The 24,053-nt window shown below is 42.0% G+C and overlaps 1 long non-coding RNA gene across 1 annotated transcript; it reads left to right on the top strand.

Annotated features, from left to right (window-relative positions):
• The first annotated feature begins 1,859 nt into the window (after positions 1-1,859).
• LOC137676689 (uncharacterized) lies at positions 1,860-15,637 on the top strand. The gene is made up of 3 exons (XR_011050118.1): positions 1,860-1,935; positions 14,020-14,083; positions 15,592-15,637. It is a non-coding gene; the product is annotated as an uncharacterized lncRNA (long non-coding RNA).
• The last annotated feature ends 8,416 nt before the right edge of the window (positions 15,638-24,053 follow it).

The following is a 24,053-nucleotide window of genomic DNA, read 5'->3' as shown; positions in this document are numbered from 1 at the left end:
TAACAGGAGGTTTGTTGCAGTAAAGCCTTTACATCTTCGTGCGATTTCATGAACAAAGTTAACCCGTCTATTACATTAACTAACATTAAGTTTAATATTAGTGCATGTATCATTCACTTAATGTTTCTAGTCAAAAAGCAATAAACAGAAACAAGCAAATACAGTTTCAAATGTGTACTTATTTACTACATCTCTGTATTACACGAAGGAATTGTTGAAGGTGTTTCTTCGTAAGATAATACCGTGCATTACCATACACCTCATTCTACTCTATAAATAAACATGAATTTCTCCTCTTCTGAAGTTTCCACAAACGAAAAACCTGTTCTTTATGGATGCAAAGTAAGCAAGGGAAAATGTAAGGAAGTACAACTCAGTCACTAGTAGATGTCAGCTAGTGCTCTGCAGGTTTCTGTAGCTGTGACGCTGCAGGTTAAGTAGTCATTCAAAAACATTAGCTTCTGTATGCCATACATACCTGTTTCAAGACATAACTACAACATCATCTGATGCTAAGGTAGATAAATACGTCAGATACATTTGTGATCTTTGAAGAAGTGGAAGAATTGTTGACCATGAGAGGGACCTAACATAAGCAAAGCAATGAGAGAGGCCAGTAAGGCAGTCCTGTAGGGAAAAGTAAAGAGTGATTTATGTTCTCATTTATGTAACTCTAATAGAGCTAACAAATAAAATGGTTTTACCTCTTTCAGACAATATGTAGCTCCTCTTATTTCTGCTAATTAAAAAAAAACCAAACCAGACTTTATCTGACAGGCTTTTATTATCACTCTCTTTGCTTTACTTTCTTGGTGTTATTCACTGGCATTTACGGCCTTCATTGCCATTCAGCTGATGCGCAATATGGGGGTAACAACAATATGGACCTAATTTGCAGTCATCCACCATGCTATTATTTCACTGTTTCTCTCATAGCTGTTTCTCCTGCTATGTCCTGCTAAAACTAATGACAAAAATAAGTATAATCTGTTCTGTTGTCTAGCTAGTAACTGTGAACATAAACTAATTTTACTGACGATCTGAATTCTCTGTTATGACTATCTGAACACTGTGATGGCTGCATTTCCAGAATAGACTCTTGTCCTTTCCATTACTGGCTCTTTGCTTAGTAATGCACATTGACAACAGACAGAGTTACCCCATGCAAGTAGTTTGCACAAGTTCTATGATTTGTGTAAACAGTAATTGCACCACCTTTGAGAAGCGAATCTGGCTTTTAGTAATTTAATGGAAGTTTTACCCCATCTACACCAAAACAAAGTTTTGTTCTTAGTAACTTAAAGGTGAGATTTAACAGGTACTGAAACTCCAACTATGTGTGTGTGGTGAGGTACCTTTTATGCCAGCACAGCAATTTTCAGTCCCACTGATTTGAAGGTTCTGGCTTGAGTTAGTTTTGTTGCATGGCCAATAAATAGCATCTCAGTTCCGATTTTCAGGATCCACGTGCTGATTAAGCAGGTTATTCAATGCATGGCTTGCAATGAATCTGAAAATATTTTGTAAGAAAAACTACTTGCAGGGCATCACTTCAACAAATGCACGTTTTATGTATTTCTAAGATTACATAGTTTTTATTTAACAGCAAACACTAAACACAATACAGCAAACTTTGTTATACTGCAAACGGTAACCTGTAACGGTTTATTTATGCTACGATCTATAACCACACAACACATGGATAGTGCACTAGCTGAACGAAGCAATGCCAGGGAAGACGGGTTTTTTTGCTCGCCTGACGGGATGCCACGGTTACAGAGCACAGCGGTGGGACCTGCCCCGGTCAGACGCCTCCAGCAGCGTTACCGGCCGTCCGGAGCGATTCTCCCGAGCGTGAGCCGCCCAGCGCTCCCGACGGGCCGGGCTTTGAAGGAGCTCGAGGAAACGCCTCGGATTTCGCCACGGCTGGCACAGGTGTGACGTTCTGCGGGTGGCGAGGGTCACAGGGGACTCGAGGCACGCACCCCCTTTCCCTGCCGCCGGCCTTCCCGTCGTGTCCCTCCAGCCGCAGCTTCGCGGACGCCCTCACCCTCTCCCTGCTTGGCAAGCCCCCCCCCAGGGCGGGCGCTGCGCACCTCCCGGCCCCGCGGGCAGGGGACAGCCCTCTACCCGCCACAGCGCACGGAACGCCGCAGCACAGCCCCGCCCCGGGGGATGCCCAGGTTTCGCGCAGCCCCCTGTGCGGTCCGGCACGTCCCAGCTCGCCCCGTCCTCGGACAAGGCGCCGGGGCCGGCGGCGGCGCTCCCGCGGTGCATGCCGGGCAGCGCCGACCCGGCGGCCGCCCCGCGCCCCGTAGCTTTTTAATCCCGGCAGGAGCCCGTATGGGCCGGCGGCGGCTGGCCTGCAGCCGTAACGCCGCGGTGACGCAGCGCCAGGAGCGCCGCGCGCGCCCCGGTGCCCCGCGCCCAGCCAACCAGCGGGCGGGGGACACTAACGAACCCGGGGCCGGCGGCGCGCGTCCAGCGCGCCCCCGCCGCGGCCCGCGATAACCAACTCCCCAGGGGCAACCGCCCGGCCGCTCCTCTCGCCTCGTCTCAACGCTCACTGCCGCCGCCACCGGAGTGAGTGTCCCATGGGGGGCGCCCGCCCGCCGCTCCGCCGCTGCCCCGCCGTTCCCACCTGCTGCTGCCGCCCCTTCCGCGGCCGTCGGGGCTCCGCGCCGCCCTGCGCTGCCTGCGGTGGGAAGCGGGCCCTCGCAGGCCTGTGGCGGTGGGGAAGGGCGGTGTCCGCCCGGGCCGTGCCTCCTAGCGGCCCCTTCCCAGTGGGCCTCGCCCGGCCCCGGCGGGAGAGCGGCGCCCCTGGCCCGGGGGCGCAGCAGGTGTCGGTTGGCTTGGAGCGGCCGGTGGGGCCGCAGGGCTGGGGCGGGTGTCAGCGCCCCGGCAGCTCCGAGGGCCGGGGCGGCTCGCTGCCGCTGTGCCCGAGCTCTCGCGCTTTAACTTCCTCGCCTCCTGTCGTGCGCTGCCTTCGCTTTTGCGCCTCTGCCCACAGGCGCCGCCTGAGAATCAAACTGAATCAAAATCAAAGGACGCTACTTCGGCAACAGCGCTCCTTTTTTCGGGGCCCACTTTTCCATCTGCCCCAACAAAGGTAGTAGCAAGGGGACGAGCTCTGCCGCAGGATCATCAGGAAAAGCCTGGTTCTTCCTCTCAACCTACGGCGCCACTTGTTGACGTGGAGGTTACAGGACACTGCTACACAACCAATGTGATCAAGCAAATGTCGTTTATTAGCCGTTACGCACAGATTAATATAGCAATTCTATCTCCTTATCACGCTCCTACTCGTATATGATTGGTAATTAGTAGCTATCACGCTCCCTTAGCATGCTTATGATTTGTTAAAGCCCTTTGTCCACGCTCCTTGACGTCTCCTCGTACATCCTCTTTTGTGTTCTGCTCCAAGTCATGTACACAGTTTTTTCTTCCTCTTATACCAATTCTTTCCAGTCGACTCAACCGCAAACAACCTTCACGTTCCTTCTTCAAGGTCAGTCCATAGGCCCCTGCTACATGATTCTTGTCATGCAGCCAGGTCCTCATTTCCTGCAGCCTTTTACATCTGGCTCAGGAGGTGACCATTCTCTTCCAGAAACCCCTCCACAGTCTAATTACTGGGTGGTGAAATGGTCAGACAAAGTAAACTCAGTTATAAAGAATCAATTCTTATTAATTTCGATCGCACTGACATATGGGCTGTGAAGTTACCTTGGCATTCTTTTATTTTAAAAATAACTTTAGAGCAATTACCATAATTGTAACATACAGTGGTTACAGTTCTGAAGATATCTCAGTCCCATTTTTTTATAAGAAAAAGGAATAGCGAAATGCTGTCACAGTTCTTGAGGCTGAAGAATAGACTGTTTTGCAGCACAGCTATATTTTTAATAGCTTTCTGTGGTCACAGTGGACTGAGCGTAAAGACTGGAGGTACAGTGTGGACTGTGCCTATTTTTCCAACAAATCCTGTGTTAACTTTTGCTACATTTAGTGAAATGGTTGGCACTGGCAGGATCACTGTTAGATTGCAGTGTTGCTGTTCTGTAAATCTGAAATAATTAAACTTTGTTTCAAGTTATTGGTATGACTTTGACACTATAGGTTTTGAGTCAACTATAGAGGTTACAAAGCATGGTTTAAATGGTTTAAAGCATTGGGTTTTAGATCTCAAAGTGCCAAAAAGTTGCCTGAACTGCTTTAAACTTACTTTTAACTTTACCAAGAAACTCTTAAAAATGTGAATATTGGAATCTGATGCGTGGAAAAAGAAATTGCTCCTTGTGATTCCTGTCTTAGAACAACAATCAAAATGCTTGCTGTAGCTCAACGTATATAACACGGAGTGCATGTCTTGTTAGGATATTCTCAACAAAATATGCATAATCAATAAGATTCCTTTTAAAATTGTTATTTCACTGTTTGTAGATGCTGCCCATGTGTTACAGCACTGGCAGGCATTAAATTAGCTTGGTTTTCCTTATATGAGGGGAAAAAAGGACAAGAGTGAAAATGGTGAGGAATTTAGTTTAATTACAGTGTATGCATTTTTAGGCTCTTAAGGAGAATTACTGAAAGCTTGAGAGTCCCCACTGATTTCCACAGGAGCCTACTAACAAGGCAATAAAGGACTTGTGACCCTGAAATAAAAACTAGGAAGTAAAGGCCAGTGTTACACAAAGAACCATGAGCCTTTGATATCCAGAGCTATGCCTTATTTTTTTTCTATCTAATATTATCACCAACAGTTTCAGTAATAACTTGTTTTATTGTCTGTAATCTTGTTGCCCAAATTGTCATAACAGTTCCATGTCAGGATATGCATTTAATGTTATTTTTGAAGTAATGAGTTACAGCATTTGTGTATCACTTCTGTTAAATTATTATTTGGCATGTTCTGTAAGACTATAATTTGAAGAATCTATGGATAACTCCGAGTTAAAGAATTGTGATCTTAAGTAAATTTGGTTACAGACTCAAGGTACAAGTATTAGAGACTTGATGCTTTGAGTGTAGTAATGAGTGAAGAAAAGCATATGCTTTGGAGTAGGTCTGAAAAGGCAGATCTGGTGAGCAATAATCAGTCTAGTCAGTCTGAGCACAGGGACTCAGAATTGATACATTACTGAGGGCCACAGGTAGTTTTTCCTCACGCTTGTTCAAAACATGGCCCATTCCGTTATATTCTCTAAACAACCCAAAAGGAGGTGGGGCAGGCACTTGCCTAGCTTCTGTGTAGTTTAATTGTTAAATAACTTGAAATAAAATTTGGGATGTTCATGCTCCAAGCTCTTCTCTTTCCCTTCTTATGACTATGCTAAAAGCATGACTGCAGGGTGATTTACATCTGCACTGTTCTGCACCTGCTGAAGCTGCCTTACTTTTTTTTAGTGCGGGATATTGCATGGTACACATATATGTATGCAGGGATTACCCTACCCAAGTCAAGTGTCTTAGCCATTTAGCAGTGAGGTCCTGCTCGTCTCAGCCCTTCAATTCTGACAGAGAAGGAAGCTTCACATGGAGGGTGTTAAAGTCCTTATCAGCTGTTGCTCGTGTACGGCTTATTATATCATTACCACCACTTTAGGAATATACACTTGATAGGGTCTATGTATAGCTTTTTGAGAACAAGTTGTTATATTAAGGCAGATACAGAGAAAAAAGGTAAAGGAAAAGAGAGCGAAGGCATGCTTATGTTGGTGTGGTATGCATTAAAGGAAGAATCAGTTAAACTATCTTCAAGCCCACAATAGCACCACCACTCTTAAAATTAGCAAGAGATGGTAGTTACAACTTACAGGATGTCTCTGTAGTAGGAAGAAGAGGTAAGGTATTCTTTTGAGGTGAAAATGAGAAGTGTTGGAAGCTTATGAAAAGTCTGAGTTTTGTTACGGGAAAGATGGGACCAGATGCACAGTGGATTCAGCAGACTTGAGAATGTAGAATTCCCAAACAAAATGTCATTATTCCACATTGTCCTGGTTTGGACTAGAACAGAACCAATTTTCCTTTCAGCTAAGTTTCTTCTAAGTAACTGCACTTTCTGAAGTTGACTATGTGTTTTGCAGACAGTGTCCGCTTCTAGGATTGATAACGCTCGAAGTTTATAGTTATTACTGAGGACTGGAGGAAGGCCAATGTCACTCCAGTCTTCAAAAACGGCAAGAAGGAGGACCCAGGCAACTACAGCCGGTCAGCCTCACCTCTATCCCTGGCAAGGTGATGGAACAGCTCATTCTGGATGCTATCTCTAAGCATATGGAGGAAAAGAAGGTTATTGAGAGTAGTCAACATGGATTCACCAAGGGGAAATCATGCTTGACCAATCTGATGGCCTTCTATCATGACATGATTGGTTAGGTAGATGAGGGGAGAACAGTGGATGGTGGATGTTGTCTACCTTGACTTCAGCAAGGCTTTTGACACTGTCTCCCATAACATCCTCATAGGAAAGCTGAGTAAGTGTGGGTTAGATGAGTGGACAGTGAGGTGAATCGAGAACTGGCTGAATGGCAGAGCTCAGAGGGTTGTGATCAGCGGTGCTGAGTCTAGTTGGAGGCCTGTAGCTAGTGGTGTTCCCAGGGGTCAGTCCTGGGTCCAGTCTTGTTTAACTTATTCATGAATGACCTGGATGAAGGGACACAGTGTACCCTCAGCAAGTTTGCTGAGGACACAGGACTGGGAGGAGTGGCTGATACACCAGAAGGCTGTGCTGCCATTCAGCGAGACCTGGACAGGCTAGAGGGTTTTGCAGAGAGGAACCTAATGAAGTTCAACAAAGGTAAGTGTAGGGTCTTGCACCTAGGGAGGAATAACCCCATGCACCAGTACAGATTGGGGTTGAAATGCTGGTACTGGAAAGCAGCTCTGCAGAGAAGGACCCGGGAGTTCTGGTGGACAACAAGTTCACCATGAGCCAACAATGTGCCCTTGTGGCCAGGAAGGCCAGTGGTGTCCTGGGGTGCATCAGGAAGAGTGTGGCCAGAAGGTCGATGGAGGTTATCCTCCTGCTCTACACTGCCCAAGTGAGGCCACACCTGGAGTACTGTGTCCAGTTCTGGACCTCCAGTTCAAGAAAGACAAGGAACTACTGGAGAGAGTCCAGCGGAGGGCTACAAAGATGATTAGAGGACTGGAGCATCTCTCTTATGAGGAAAGGCTGAGAGAGCTGGGTCTGTTTAGCCTGGAGAAGAAAAGACTGAGGGGGGGATCTTATCAATACTTACAAATACCTTAGGGGCAGGCGTCAAGAGGAGGGGGCCAGACTCTTCTCAGTGGTGCCCAGCGACAGGACAAAAGGCAACAGGCAAAAACTGAAACATGGGAAGTTCCATCGAAATATGAGGAAAAACTTCTTTACTTTGAGGGTGACAGAGCACTGGAACAGGCTGCTCAGGGAGGTTGTGGAGTCTCCTTCTCGGGAGATATTCAAAATCTGCCTGGACGTGACCCTGTGCAATGTGCTCTAGGTGAACCTGCTTTATCAGGGGGTTGGACTAGATGATCTCCAGAGGTCCCTTCCAACCCTAACCATTCTGTGATTCAGTGATTACTAAGGTAATGGTAGGAATGGTATGCAGAAAGGCTCTTGCTTACACTTATTCCTATAGAAACCAAAGTCACTGCTGAATTCCTCATTATCCACAAGCAAAGGGCTGTAGAAGGGTCATGCCTCTGGAGAGGAGCGGACAGGACAGGTGACCCAAAATTGACCAACAAGGTACTTCATCCTGTATATGTCATTCTCAGTTTAAAGCTGAGGGATCACAAGCGTCATGCTCTCTTCTGTGGCCGGTGTCCAAAGAGGACTCTGTCCATTCTCCTCCCTTTGATCCCAATCTGTGCGTTCCTGAATCCAGTTCCTATCTGCTGCTGAGTCCAGTCCAGGGCAAGAAAAAAGAGATATCCCATCCTTCATTCCTGTTGTGTTGTTCCTAGTTATTTTTCTTAATAGCTGACGCCTAGAAAGCTTCAAATGTTCTTTCCATCTCTCAAGAAGACTTACATAGTTACTTTTCTCAGAAATGAAAGAGAAAACATCTTGAAATAATTGTTTTCTTAGTTCTGCTCTCCTCTTAAGAAAATAATAAAGTGTGCTTAACCTGATCTCTTCTGTGCAATGGATGAGCTCTTAGACTTTCTGGGGTGGTCTGCAATGACCATTTTCATCCTTTAACATCCTCTGGTTTTCATGTTTCAGACTAAAAATAAATATTATTTTAAGGAAATCTTGTGTAAACAAATCACAGAATCACAGAATGTTAGGGATTGGAAGGGACCTCGAAAGATCATCTAGTCCAATCCCCCTGCCGGAGCAGGATTACCTAGATCATATCACACAGGAACGCGTCCAGGCGGGTTTTGAATGTCTCCAGAGAAGGAGACTCCACAACCTCTCTGGGCAGCCTGTTCCAGTGTTCAGTTACCCTCACCGTAAAGAAGTTTTTCCTCATATTTATGTGGAACCTCCTGTGTTCCAGCTTGCACCCATTGCCCCTTGTCCTGTCAAGGGATGTCACTGAGAAGAGCCTGGCTCCATCCTCATGACACTTGCCCTTTACATATTTGTAAACATTAATGAGGTCACCCCTCAGTCTCCTCTTCTCCAAGCTAAAGAGACCCAGCTCCCTCAGCCTCTCCTCATAAGGGAGATGTTCCACTCCCTTAATCATCTTCGTGGCTCTGCGCTGGACTCTCTCTAGCAGTTCCCTGTCCTTCTTGAACTGAGGGGCCCAGAACTGGACACAATATTCCAGATGCGGCCTCACCAGGGCAGAGTAGAGGGGGAGGAGAACCTCTCTTGACCTGCTAACCACACCCTTTCTAATACACCCCAGGATGCCATTGGCCTTCTTGGCCACAAGGGCACACTGGTGGCTCATGGTCATCCTGCTGTCCACTAGGACCCCCAGGTCCCTTTCCCCTACGCTGGTCTCCCACAGGTCTGTCCCCAACTTGTACTCATCCATGGGGTTGTTCTTGCCCAGATGCAGGACTCTACACTTGCCCTTGCTATATTTCATTAAATTTCTCCCCGCCCAATTCTCCAGCCTGTCCAGGTCTCTCTGAATGGCTGCGCAGCCTTCCGGTGTGTCAGCCACTCCTCCCAGTTTTGTGTCATCAGCGAACTTGCTGACAGTGCACTCTATTCCCTCATCCAAGTCATTAATGAATATATTGAATAGAACTGGTCCCAGTACCGACCCTTGAGGGACTCCGCTAGATACAGGCCTCCAACTGGACTCTGTCCCATTGACCACCACTCTCTGGCTTCTTTCCTTCAGCCAGTTCACAATCCACCTCACTATCCGATCATCCAGACCACACTTCCTCAGTTTAGCTGCAAGGATGCTGTGGGAGACTGTGTCAAACGCTTTACTGAAATCAAGATAGACCACATCCACTGCTTTATCATCATCTGTCCACCGGGTTATGTCCTCATAAAAGGCTATCAAGTTGGTTAAGCATGACTTCCCCTTGGTGAAGCCATGTTGAGTGCCCCTAATGATCCCCCTATCCTTGATGTGCCTAGAGACAGCACCAAGGACAAGTTGTTCCATCACCTTTCCGGGGATGGAGGTGAGGCTGACCGGTCTATAGTTCCCCGGGTCCTCCTTCTTGCCCTTTTTGAAGACTGGAGTGACATTCGCTTTCCTCCAGTCCTCAGGCACCTCTCCCGTTGCCCACGACTTAGCAAAGATGATGGAGAGTGGCCTAGCAATGACTTCCGCCAGCTCCCTCAGCACCCACGTGTGGAAGACCCTCAGCCTGCAAACAGCTGTGCTTTACTTGGGGAGCATAAGATTTGCTTGGGAACACTGCACTGAGAATAGTTTTTGCTTGCTTCTGAGATAAAGGAGCCGAGACCAGTTCACAGGGCTCTTTGAGGCATGTTAACAAGTAAACATATGTTGAAGGTCAGTTCTGAACACAGAGCTGAAAACAGGAATGGTTGTTGATGTTTTGAGCCCAGGACACTGTGGGCTCTTCCCAGGATGAGTGATGAGTGCTTAGCGTGTGAATGTTGATGTTATCTTGAACTGCCTAGTCTGGCTCCTGCATTGTAGCAGTTAAATAGGGTAGTAGCATAACAATAAAAAGCCTTAGGCCTTTCGGCCTTGCATCCTCGATCTCAGAGTCTGTGCCTTCCTTGCCGCCCGCCGCACCCGCGGGTGCATCGCATCAGGGCCCATGGATTTATGGATGTCCAGATTACTTAATTGGTCCCTGACTCAGCCCTCATCAACCAAGACAGATTCCTCCTCTATCCTGACTTCTTCTGGGGCCTCAGGGGTCCGGGACTCCTCAGGACAGCCTCCAGCAGTACAGACAGAGGCAAAGAAGGCATTCAGTAACTCCGCCTTCTTTTTATTCTCTGTCTCCAGGGCCCCACCTCATTCATTAGTGGGCCTACATTGCCTCTAGTGTTGGTTTTACCTGCAATGTATTTGAAGAAGCCCTTTCTGTTGCCCTTGACCTTTCTTGCAAGGTTTAATTCCAATGAGGCCTTAGCTTTCCTAGTTGCCTCCCTACATCCTCTGACAACAGACTTATATTCCTCCCAAGTGGCCAGCCCCTCCTTCCATGATCTGTACACCCTCTTCTTCCACTCAAGTTTGCCCAGCAGTTCCCTGTTTAACCATGCAGGTCTCCTGGTACCCTTCCTTGACTTCCTACCTGCTGGGATGCTCTGATCTTGAGCTTGGAAGAAGCAGTCCTTGAATGCTAACCAACTATCTTGGGCCCCCTTACCTTCTAGTACCCTGTCCCATGGGATTTCCCCTAGCAATTGCTTGAAAAGGCCAAAGTTGGCCCTACTGAAGTCCAGGGTTGTAATTCTGCTAGCTATTCTGTTCCTGCCACATGAGATCCTGAACTCTACCATCTCATGGTCACTACAACCAAGGCTGCCCTCAACCTTCACCGCTTCAACCAGACCCTCCTTGTTAGTGAGGATAAGATCCAGCAGCGCTCCTCTCCTAGTTGGCTCATCCACCATTTGCATCAGAAAGTTATCATCAATGCACTGGAGGAACCTCCTGGACTGAGGATGGCTGGCTGAGTAGGCCTCCCAGCAAATATCAGGGTAGTTGAAATCCCCCATGACAACCAGGCCCTGTAATTGCGAGACTGCTCTCAGCTGCCTGTAGAAGGCCTCATCACCCTCCTCATCCTGATCTGGTGGCCTGTAATAGACACCCACAACAGTATCACCCCTGCCAGCCTGCCCCTGAATTCGCACCCACAAACTCTCAACTCGCTCCTGATCCTCCCCTGGACAGAACTCAATACATTCTAGCTGCTCACTCACATAAAGAGCAACTCCACCACCTCTCCTTAGTGGCCTGTCTTTCCTGAACAGGACAAAGCCATCCATGACCACATTCCAGTCATGCGAGGTGTCCCACCAAGTCTCTGTAATTGCCACTAGATCATAGCCCCCCGTAGTCCAGCTTACTGATTACAGTGAAACAGATAACTGCACATCTCATGAACACAACCAGGCATGTAAAATGGCAGTCACTCTGAAGTGAAGAAGTTTGTCTAATAACACTTATTCAATGATCAGAAGGGAGCACCTGAGTAGAAGAAAGCACAAATCAAAAGCACGATAATCTTAAGGAATTAAAAACCCCACAACACTGTAATATTTTTGTCTATCTGAAGAGGTATTTAAATGACTTAATTTTTTAACATGAAACACTTGTGATTGAAATAATTTTTGCTTCACAGAAAATGCCAATATTTATTACTGTGTTTCTTATCTTTTTGGTATCTGTGCACAGATACCTCTTTAGTTTTGATCAAAAATTCTCTTTTCTAACAAACAAATAAGTTGCCTTTCCCAAGAATTGAATTCACATGACTAAATTATTAAGAAGTGATGTTTTCTTGCTTACGGGAGAGTGTTTTGAAAGATGGAAAAACAGAATGGCTAAAGCTTGAGCTTGAAAAGAAAGACGCAGAAATCGAGCAACTGAAAAATAGAATAACTCAGTGGGAGGTATGTATCTGATTATACCTTCAAATAATAGAGAAAATTTAACATTATTATACATTTGTAACAAGGTATTTATTAAAATCTGTAGAGATGCTTCAGACTGGCCACAGATTATGTATTTACAGAGCAGATCATTCCTTCAGTACCACTTGAAGCGGTCTTTCTTGGTAAGTTACATTAAGCATCTAAAAATAATCAAAAGAATCAAGACAAAGCATCCAGAAATAAACTTCATATCTGGCATATCACTCACTACTTGTTTTCTAGTATTGCTGTTTTCATGGTCAAAAAAATAAAGATGTAATCTAAGACTAGGTAAGATCTTGAGCAATCTGATCTGCCTTGGAAGTTAGCTCTGCTTTGAGCAGGAAGTTGCACTTTCTTGGATGGTTTCCAACCTGTTCATTTTTAAAATTCTGCTCAGCTTTTCTTGCATTTAAGAACTCCATATTGTTGGATTTTTTTTGTAGATTCAGTCCAATATTTGAAGTGGTTAAAGAAATCAGTGAATATTTTTTCAGGTTTAAAAGAAGTTCCTTTAAAGCTGCAGCATAAGAAGAGTGGAGGAGTCCTGTATTTTGTTATATCTTTTTCCTATTACATACAAGTGAAACCAGAAATCAGATTCACCATATGCTAAAACACACCAGGGAAAAAAAGATTTGATCATTAATAATTGCATGGTATTGCTATATTCCGGAGTAGCTAGGGAAAATATCGGTGTCTTTCTGTTTTCAGTCCATGTTAGCATTGTCTGGATAGCATCTAAAGCAAAAAGGGCAAAATCTTCATGAGGAAGTGACATTGTAAGAAAATACAGTAAAGCAGCAGAGAATTATTTTAAATTATTTTATTACTATTTTTATTCATTGCTTAAGGTACACTGAGCAGGTTGACAGATTGGGAGTTTTCTGATGCTTCAGAGAAGTACTTTTACTTGTAGTAATAAAGACATGAACATTGTTAACAGCTGTTCTCACCATGTACTGAAGTTGGAATCCCCAGGTGAAGTTTTAAAGTATAAAACCATTCATATTTACTGCTATCAGTACTTGATCATGTTTGACAGAAGAAACATGATGCGTAAGGATACTGGTGCAGTGATGGACGATGATAGAGCTGTTTAATTTTATGAACTTGTCGGGAGACCTTCATACAGTTTTAGGTGGCCATGAAAGGCCTTGCTTAAATGTGAGTGAATGATCCTCAAGGACTGGTGTGATACTCGAAGTGGATGATAGTAGCTTCTTTATTACAAAAAAAGTATGTCTGAAATGAAACTTTTTTTCAAGAGCCTTCAAGAGCAAACTGTGTGAAGACTTGTGACAGGAAAAATAAGTGTTTACAGCTGAGATGCATGGCTAGAACTGACATTGGTGGCCAATTAAGGAAAAGACTGACTTCTGAAGAAAGTGTGGTGATAGCAGATAGATTGGGAAAACCAGCAAAAATAGGTTCTTGAGTAGTAAACTGTAAAGAGTTGAAAAGGAAAGAAACTGTAACGTAACAACTGCTGAATAAAATCTGTAATGCAGTGGGGTCTTGTCCTACTTGCTAAGTAATATGGCAAACTATTTGTATTATCTCGGTATCTAGAAAGTGCATTATAATTGTTGTAGTTTTTCGGGGAGAAACCACCAAGCCGTTGATGCAGCAGGCCTATGTACTTCAGGCAGGCCTGAATGGTGGTTCCTGCACTATCAACGCACTGACATAACTGTCTTATTTTAACTTGCTCTAAGCCTTGTGCTTGCCTTTTTTCTTCAACTCTCAGTTATTAATCCACTTCTCCTGTCCTGTATTCCTTACTTTGGCTGCGGTTTAATTAAGACGTAGATGATCTTAAAGGTCTTTTCCAACCTAAATGATTCTATGATTAGATTCTCTGCAGAAGTCATCATTTTAAACTCTAAGTCTGATTCTTAGTCATGCTTATTTTATAGAATACTTTTTTTTTTTTAATAGGGTATATGGGTAATAATTCAATCTCTTTAATACAGGCAAAGTACAAAGAAGTAAAAACAAGAAATGCACAGCTTCTGAGGATGAAGCAAGAAGTTGAAAGTGAGTAAGAGTTTTATCAGGAAACTTAAACGTTCTTTTTAAAACACGGAAGGAACTTTCAAAGCAACTTTTAAAAAAAAAAAACTGACTCAATGACAGCTATAAAGAACTAAACTAATTGGCAGCGACTCCAGTGAACTACAGAATTTAGTTTACCACACAGTACTGCATTTCTCTTATTATATAATGAAATAATCAGTTGCATGTTGAGATCATTCTTTGAAATACAAACTGTTCAGTTACGTTTTAGGTACAATGATTCTTTGAGTTAGACTTTCTTTTGCTAGTGACAGCTCTCTGTTCTGGATTGATCTCATCATAACATCTGTTTAACCACACCTGAGGAAACTGTTCAGTTCTTGCATCTTTGCAAGCTGTTCTTTGAACTGTTGAAAACATCATTCTCCACCTAAGCAAGTCTTTTGCCGCACAATGAATAGGGATAGCTAAACCACAGGATTATATATGCAACTGTGTGATAACTTTCTTCTGTTATAACACTATTCAGAGTTTTTATGATTCAGAGTTTGTCGTCAAAGTTTGGGGAAAAAATTATATATATCCACTCATATATACGTAAATATCCTAGTATACTTGTTATGCGTAGTTATCCTTTAATATTCCTAATCTTGCTTGATTATGTTGTTTGAGTCGACAATGCTAGCCACACTTATTTTGTTACAAAATTGCCTTTGCTTCTCAATTTCTTAATTTAGTTCTTCAGTGTAATTTCTTCTCTGGGCTAAATTTTCAGCTAAAAAAGAGCTCAATTTTTTTCTTCATGTTAACAAAAACTATGTCTAAAATAGTTCAAAGGTTCATAATGTGATTGAGCATTGCAAATTTTTACTTGGAACTTTATTACTTCAGATCAGTGTCTGGGCCAAGATGAAGTATTTTCATCTTGAAAAAGGTGAAGTTTTGAAGGTTTTTTCCTTGTTTATGGAACAGTAGCATACTATAAACCGAGCAATGTTGTGTTTTTCTACAGACTGTGCATTCTGTATTTTGGGGAGAAGAAAGCTCATGGCAGAATTGAGCCTTGGAAAAACTTAATTTCTCCATATTGAGAATTTTAAGTTATCCACAGATATTTCCTAGACACTAGCTAAATAGTTTAAACATCTCTGGTTTTGAGTAAATAGAAAACTATGACTGAGCTCGTACGTGAAACTTACGATCCCAAAATCTTGATCCACTGCCAATATTCAGTTTTCTGATGGACTTTGTTCACAATGGATATCTCTAAAATCCATGCTGCTTATAGCATTAAGTGTGGGGTAAGTAGTGCAATGTTGGGGTTTAATTTCCAGAACTTTTCAAGCTGCTGCTAATGACCCTGGTAGCTAATGGTTGGTTTTGATTTACAACATCTACTATTCTTTTAGTGAAGACGGCATTATTTAGTGGTACCAAAATAGTGAAATCAAGTGATATCACTGTGCTATTGCAGATGAAGACCTGCAAATCTAGAAAGATCCTCATGCTGTACCTTTCTTTCTCTGTAGTGAAAGACAAAGCAGAAATACTCCTACAGGTGGATGAATCTCAAATGATCAATAATGAATTGACTGTACAGGTAAGCAAGGATTTCTAAATGTAAAATTTCATGGGTATTTCAAAGCTGCTGTTTATTTAAGGCAGTGATAGAGGTGGGGGAGGAAGGAAGATGAAACAGAAACTTGTTTGAAGCAAAAAATGTTACATTTCAATCTTAGCCCTGCACTATTTGTGTCAGAGGACATGTATTATGTAAATCTCCAGTGTGACTCACTTAAGAATTCTTTCTGGAAAGACAGCAGACCTCAGCATGCCTGAAATTATTTTGTCCCGAACAGTACCTTAGGAATATCATTCTCTGGTAACCCAAGCTAGGAAGCTCAGAAAGTGCTTCAGAAGATGCTGCTTTCCTGGGTGGTTGTGGATGTTTTTTCTTTCTAGTCTCAAGTTTTCAAACACAAGTAAGCTACAAATTACTTAAGACATGTCAGTTGGCAAGTCACTGTAGTAGAGAGCCTGCAAGACTCTTAGGCTTAGTTTTTGATCCCCAGCAACTATTAGATCTAAGCCCTTGACTTGTCCAAACATCTCACATATAATACAGCACTGTTTTTTGAAGGTGATGTAATAATCTTGTCTGTGTTCCATAATACTACATCAGTTAAGTGTTTTATGGAATAAACTAATGCAGAGTCCAAAAGTCAGAAGAGTTTCTAACTTTATAGAATTTCTATATCATTATACAGGTAAAACAGTAAATGTTGCTTGGGAAATAAAAGTCATTAAAGAGTATTTTACTTGTACTTTCAGTTTATGCACAATGATAGTGGTACTCTTGAACCCAATGTGTATTACCTGTTTGCCAACACAATACAAATGGAGAACAACATTGACTTGATAAACTCACAGAGGGTAAGGTTATTTTATAAATTCATATTCTGTATGTTTTTAGGTAACTATGCTTCATGCTGCATTAGAGCAAGAAAGATCCAAAGTGAAACTACTGCAGGCAGAATTAACAAAATATCAGGTATTGTTATTTTCTGTGTTTGTAAGTTTATCTGTTTTTGATGTAGCTGAGACTATCATGAGGTAACATGCTCTGAACTGACCTATTAGCTCTAATTTTTCCAGTTAAAAAAAAATAGCAGTTCATATTGTAGGAAAAAAAACAGTAGCAAAACCAAAGCACAGTTTTGGCAAGTTGCACTCTACCACCTGTTTTGTACTTTAAAGCTTCCTGAAGTATGCTGGTCAATAAACATGCTTCAAGCAACAAGTTGGTTTTATTGTCTAAGTCTGACTGTGTGTAACTGGACTAACCACAGACTTCATGGCTTTTTTTTGCCACATTCTTTCTTTGGTTCTGTATCTTTGTTCTGTCTTTAGCCAAATCCTTGTAGGAGTTTCGCAGCAAGTTGTGTTGAAATATGAGTGATAAGATCAGTGTCTTGCTGATTGTGCATATGCTGTTCTGTTCAACTTGGCTGCTAATGCAACGCATGTTAGTGAATTTCAGTTAACTTCTGCATAAATAGTATGCTGCTTAACATTCTGACTGGTTTTTTGAAGAGTGATGGTATTTGCAGATAAGGATTTGTACTTGTGCCTGACGACACATTTTGGGGTTTTTTTGTTTGTTTTGACTGTGACCTTTCGCATAGGTTACAAGGAGAGTCTGTAGTATATAATGGAAACTTATAAGGTAGCCGTGTAGTCTCTGGCAGGCTGTCCTATTTCAAGCTGCAACACATTGCTCGTGTTGGAATACTATAATTTTATGAAAACTGGCTCATTAAGCCATAATTACTCTTTCTGAAGCAAGAATCTTTTCTGATTACATCAAATTATTCGGCTAGCACTACATGTGGTTATGTACTCTCTTGTCTTTTTCTGTTGTTTTTTTCCCCTTGTCACTTTAATGCAAGTGAGCAAGTTCCTTCTTAAAATTGTCTTGCAGTGGTTGAAAAATACATATGCTCATTCAGTCCCTTACAGACAAGCTGAGGGCCACTACTGAAACTGAAGTAAATCTCTTGTCAAATTCAGTCATTCACATCACTGTTACGACAACTTCAGTCTTTCTGTTTTCCCTTCCCATCCGTGCCTTTGCTAATGTTAAGTATTTTTCTCCATAAATAGAAATTTTTTAATAAGATACATGTATCTTGTGGTTAATTGTAATAAACAGGATTAAAATAATAACAGTATAAAAATTACAAAAACTGGTCTTTGTTATATGCTTAGTAATTACTGCAAAATCACCTATTCTGTTGCTCTTTTTCCTCTGCTCTCTCCAGTCTAATATGCTTTTATCTTTCAGATCTTGCTGTATTTCTTGTTTAATTCATCACCCTGGGATTTTTTGTTTGGCTGGTTGGGTTTTTACTTTTTTTTTAATTGCGATATTTTTGGTGTGTTTTGTTTTAGGAAAACTCTTTCATCTGCCTTGCAGAGATTGTTGTTTCTGCTTTTATTATTCTTCCCTGTAATCTTGCAGGCTGACCAGGACTACCCTTCTTCTATTAGTACTTTTTGTGTGTTGTCTTTGATAAGGAGGCCCACTTTTTTATGGAATACTGCTTTGAAACATAAAGATGCCTTTCAAAAAAAGTAAACAAAATCTGTGGATTAAAACCAAAGAAACAAACAAAAAACAACCAAAAATAAGCAACAAACCACTGTGTTTTTATCCCTAGATGTTAACATCTCAGTTATGTATCCTATAAGTGCCTTGACTGTTTTAATTTATATAACAATATTTCACATTCAGACAAGCTTGCAACCCATAATAGCTGTATAATTTAACAAAAGTATGCAACTTAACTCAAGTTTTTTTTCTTGTTAACTTATACTACTTTAATATACAAAATAACTGCAGATATAAAGTGTCATGTCTCGTATATTAACTAAACATTTTTTTTAATTCTTTCTTACAGAGTGGGAAAAAAGGGAAAAGGCACTCCAGAATCTGACCAGTGCAGGTGATCTTCTCTGCCACCAGATTCAAAGCAAAAAAAATCAAATCTTTCTTCAGGGTTTTGCAGAAATTTATATATTTGTTGTACAACTGCTCAACTATGCAGTTTTTGAAGAGAAGTTAACAATTACTAGTTTGTTTAACAGTCTGAATAATTGATTTGTTGCACTTTCTGCTAGAGAAAAACTAAAAAACTAGTATTGCAGCAGAATAACTGCTGAAACTAACCGTAACGCCATTAGTTTTTCATCATTCAATAAAATTTACTCTTCCATTTCTGTTTGGATTCTTACTTTCACAGAATTTCTCAATTAAGAATTTTATGACTATCAAGATCCAAATGTATTAGTATGCAAATAGTCAAAGTTTCACCAAGTCAAAACTGAAAATGGGACAGCTCATGCAAAAGCATCTTGCTGTTGCTGAATTCAGATCTGTTTAAAAAAACAAGTCAACAGTCATTATTTCTTCTCCCTGTTTAGGACATTCAGCCAGTTGAATATGAGCCAGCAGTGTACGCAGGTGGCCAAGAAGGCCAACAGCATCCTGGCTTGTATCAGAAATAGTGTGGCCAGCAGGACTAGGGAAGTGGTGGTCCCCCTGTACTTGGCACTGGTGAGGCTGCACCTCGAATACTGTGTTCAGTTTTGGGCCTCTCACTTCAAGAAAGACACTGAGGTGCTGGAGCGAGTCCAGAGGAGGGCAATGAAGCTGGTGAAGGGTCTGGAGCACAAGTCTCATGAGGAGCAGCTGAGGGAACTGGGGTTGTTAACTCTGGAGAAAAGGAGGCTGAGGGGAGACCTTATCGCTCTCTACAACTACCTGAAAGGAGGTTGTAGCAAGGCGGGTGTTGGTCTCTTCTCCCAAGTAACAAATGATAGGACAAGAGGAAACGGCCTCAAGTTGTGCCAGGGGAGTTTTAGATGGATATTAGGAAAAATTTCTTCACCAAAAGGGTTGTCAGGCATTGGCACAGGCTGCCCAGGGAAGTGGTTGAGTCACCATCCCTAGAGGTATTTAAAAGATGTGTAGATGTGGTGCTGTGTGACGGGTAGGTGTGGGACATGGTTTAGTGATGCACTTGGCAGTGCTAGGTTGATGGTTGGACTTGATGATCTTAAAGGTCCTTTCCAACCAAGACAATTCTATGGTTCTATGATCATGAGGTTCAACAAGGCCAAGTGCAAGGTCCTGCACCTGGGTTGGGGCAATCCCTGGTATCATACAGGCTGGGGGATGAGTGGAGTGAGAGCAGCCCTGTGGAGGAGGACTTGGGGGCACTGATGGATGAGAAGCGGGACATCCGCCGGCAGTGTGCGCTTGCAGCCCAGAAAGCCAACTGTATCCTGGGCTTCATCAAAAGCATGGCCAGCAGGTTGAAGGAGCTGATTCTGCCCCTCTACTCCACTCTCATGAGAATCCGCCTGGAGTACTGCATCCTGCTTTGGGGTCCCCAGTACTAGAATGACATGGACCTGTTGGAGCGGGTTGAGAGGAGGGCCACAAAAATGGTCAGAGGGCTGGAACACCTCTCCTGTGACAAAGGGCTGAGAGAACTGGGGTTGGTCAGCCTGGAGAATATGCTGGAGAGACCCTGTTGTAGCCTTTCAGTATACAAAGGGGACTTATAAGAAAGAGACTTTTTACCAGAGCCTGTAGTGACAGGACAAGGGGTAATGGTTTTAAACTGAAAGAGGGTAGATTTAGATTAGATATTAGGAAGAAATTCTTCACTGTGTGGGTGGTGAGACACTGGAACAGGTTGCCCAGAGAAGTTATGGATGCCTCCTCCCTGGAAGTGTTCAAGGCCAGGTTGGACAAGGCTTTCAGCAACCTGATCTACTGAAAGATGGCCATGGCCATGGCAGGGGGGTGGACTTTGATCATCTTTGAAAGGTCCCTTCTGACCCAAACCATTCTGTGATTCTACATTTCTATGATGTGTATCCTCTTCGTACCTACATGGGATTCAGCTGCAGAATGTAGAAGCTGACATGTGCAATTACCATGTAAAAAGACCTTTCCTACCCGTTAGCTTTGAAAAATGCCCTGTGTCATTCTTCAGAGCTTGCCTAGTAATACACAATTCCTCTTGTGCTAAGAAACAGAGCTCAAACATTTTTTTTGTCCCATGTTAACTGTCAGTGAATACAATATGGCTATAAAAATGCAGAATTGTTTGTGCAGCACTGAATGTAGTACAAAATCCTGAGATCTTACTTATTTTGGGATAGTTGTTGAAGTGGAACATTACAAAAGTATGAGCAGGAGCTGGCTGACTACAAACAGATTAGAAAATCTCTGTCAGTTACCTGGGAAATCAGCAGAGAACACAGAAGTTGGAGGGGAAGAATCAGAGAAGAGATGAAGGAGGAGACAAAGCAAAATACCTGTAGATCTAACAGTAGAATACTTTCAACTGAGTTTTTGAACACACTGTAACATGCGTGTTTCCAAAGCAGTTTCCAAACAAGCAGTTTCCAAAGCAAAGTACATGTGAGGACAGCACTTCCCTGGGAGGCAGGAGAGGAAAGCGGGACAGAAGTCTTTATCAATAGAAGTACAATGAATCTCTAAAGTTCTTAGAGTTAGCAGTGACTTCTGAAAACTAATACCATGAAGATGCTAACAGTGGAGTAAGATGTTTCTAAGAGATTAGACATTGTAGCTAATAGTCCATAATTATTCAGATTTCATAATAATACTGGAAGTATTATTGTAGCTTTGCTGATTTTTTTTGTCCTACCTTTTTTATTTTTTTTTTGTTCTGGCTAACTCTTTCACAATATTTTCCAAATACCACATCCTCAGGACAGGACCAATACCACTTTTTCAGAACTGTGAAGCCTCTGACTACACATAACTGCAGTATCTTATCCTAACAGATAAAGCACCACTGGGTGGAACAAAGTAATCTGTCTTGTTAACAGTCTGATTCAAACTAAAACCCCTTTATTTGGGGATGTGGTATGTTTTTTCAGTATCTGCTGCCCCACAGGAAATATTTACCAGACCAAGACCAGGACTTTTTTCTAATCAAGTCAGTGGTGCCTACAACTTTTAAGTGTGACTTCTTTTCCAACATGTTTGTATTTGTAAGCAATTTTGAATTAGGAAATTCAGAATATTTATTTTCTCCCAAAATCTGATCAGTCTGTTTCAAGGTGTCACTAAATTGCTAAATGATGTTTAGGGAGAATAATTCAAAGTTCTATTGCTTCAGCTGTCTAGAAGCCAAAATCCAAAAGACTGACCATCTGCTATCCTGTACATTTGTCTTCCTTTAAGTTTTAATTTGCCCATCTGTCCCTATTTGACATATGGTATTTTTGTTGTTTTGTTGTTTTTTTTTTTCCTCTCAGGACTGTCAGTAAAAGCTTCCCCCACACCCAAACACTGTAGAACTAACCAGTGTCGTTTCTTGTGCTGTTGAGTTTGACATAAATGAAAGTTAGTTTGTATAATGCTTGCCGATTAACAACAGAAGGAATTCTATTAAAATGATGTTTTATTCTAAAAGTGCGTGTTCATAAAAAGCTTATTCTGTTTTTAAGTGCTAAAGAAATAGACACACATTTCTGATTGGACAATACTGAATACAGTTCTAATTGTTCAACACAACTCCTTTCCCCATTCACCACTTGATGTATTAGCTGGTCCAGTGTGAATTACACAGAAATTCTTCTGTCAGCTGATTTCTCCACTATGTTGCTCTTACTTGTAAATTTTTGTATGACTCTTGAAAAAAAATAAATTATATTTTCTCAAATCTAGTTCCTTTTACATTTGTAATAACTGAATGTTCATAAAGGCAAAGCTTTTTTTTGTGGCTGTTGCAGCCTGTTTCAGGAGAGAGACTCTCAGTATGCTTTCTGAAAATTCAGCTATTGTCTTGTTATTATTTTCCCACAATGAGTCATTTTTAAAATGACTGTAAGTGTATATAACTTGGCAATAGCCAGTTTCGTCATTCTTCTGATTTCCTGTACAAATCTTAGCAGTATTCTGTACCTGTCTAGTTGCTTTGAAATAAAGTGTAAATTGTATATATAGCAACACAATAAACCCTTTTTTTTAAAAAAACCCGATTAATTAAAAAAAAATCATCAGAATCTCATAACCAAAGGTGAGGTGAGAAAGCCAGAATAAAGAGAAGGAAGAGAAAAAGGCTCGTATTTACTGAACGTTAGAAAGAGTTTAGACTCTGTAGGTTCTGTACTACCTTTAAAGTAGGCAGTTAAAGCAATACTACAGATACAAGTTTCCCTTGCTGAAATTAGGAATACTAATGAGTTTTGGGGAAAAAAATCTGAAGTGAGGGGAACTGATGCGTCTTTGCCCAAAGAAATTAAAAGCTCCACACAACAGAGGTTAGGGAGACCAAGAAGCTGTTGGAAAGACCAAAGCACAGAGTACGTACAGAGTGGAGCTGGAGAAAAAAATTGCTGGGATGAATATGACTAAATAGAACTACAAAACTTTAAATATTATTTTTGTGAATCAAACCAACAAAAATAAGTATGGATAGGGCTTAGGTAGTAGAATACAATTGGAAAATACCTGTTAACAGATCAGGATAATAAAAGTGATGACTTTTTTTTCTAGACTTCCGAGTGCGTGATTCTACCTAAGAACTAGCAGTCACAGTTCAGAAGCTCAGGGCTCTATTTCTGTCTAATGCTACTTTCATGAAGACCTTCAGTGTCTTCCAAAGAGTAAAGCAAACCCTACTGAAAGTGAGACAACACATTTCATTTATTAGAATTACTGACAAGGATGTTGCTCTCTAGTTCAGATCTTAACAAGGCATTGTGCTACTAAAGGTAGCGTATCCACACAGTGAGCCCCGTATCCACAGCAGAAATAACTGCAGTCTCTCCAGTTACACTTTAGCATGCAGCTTTTTTAATGTATAGAAGTCTATACTCTCCCCTTATACGTTAAGAATAAATCACAGGTATTTGTGTTCTGTTTTGGTTTTAATATTCAGAAATGTAAGGAATGTTATGCATAGTTTATAGCAAAACTTCAGAGATCTTGCAGCAACTTTTACTGTCATTAGACCACCCGAGACCTTGTCGAAATTCAAAATTGCATCACTAACTTCAGGTAAAACATTAAACTGAGTTCAGGTAAACTGGCTCAAAACCTTTTACCGATATTCTTAATTTGGTTCAACTCGACTTGAGACAGTATTTTAATTTTGATGCAAGATAGTCTCTGGTCACTGCAAGTGACTTGGCATTGGTTTAAATCAACTGCCTATGGAAAAAAATACCAAACTGAGGATGTCTCGTCAGAGTTGGGAATTAAGCTGAGCTTCTGCAGTAAATACCATAACCATGGGTGAGGAAAATGGAACGGCATAAAAATTAAGCTGCTCTCTCTAATAAGCAATCTGAATTACATTCTTTAGGATCAGAAACTGAGGAAGAAAAGTTGCACAGATGGTTATAGAAAGGGGAAATAAAAGCACAGGTGGAAGGAAGT

The sequence above is a fragment of the Nyctibius grandis genome, chromosome Z, assembly GCF_013368605.1.
Source record: "Nyctibius grandis isolate bNycGra1 chromosome Z, bNycGra1.pri, whole genome shotgun sequence".
Taxonomy (NCBI): Eukaryota; Metazoa; Chordata; class Aves; order Nyctibiiformes; family Nyctibiidae; genus Nyctibius; species Nyctibius grandis.
Note: the sequence above shows the minus strand (reverse complement) of the source record. Positions and strands in the feature narration are given on the sequence as shown.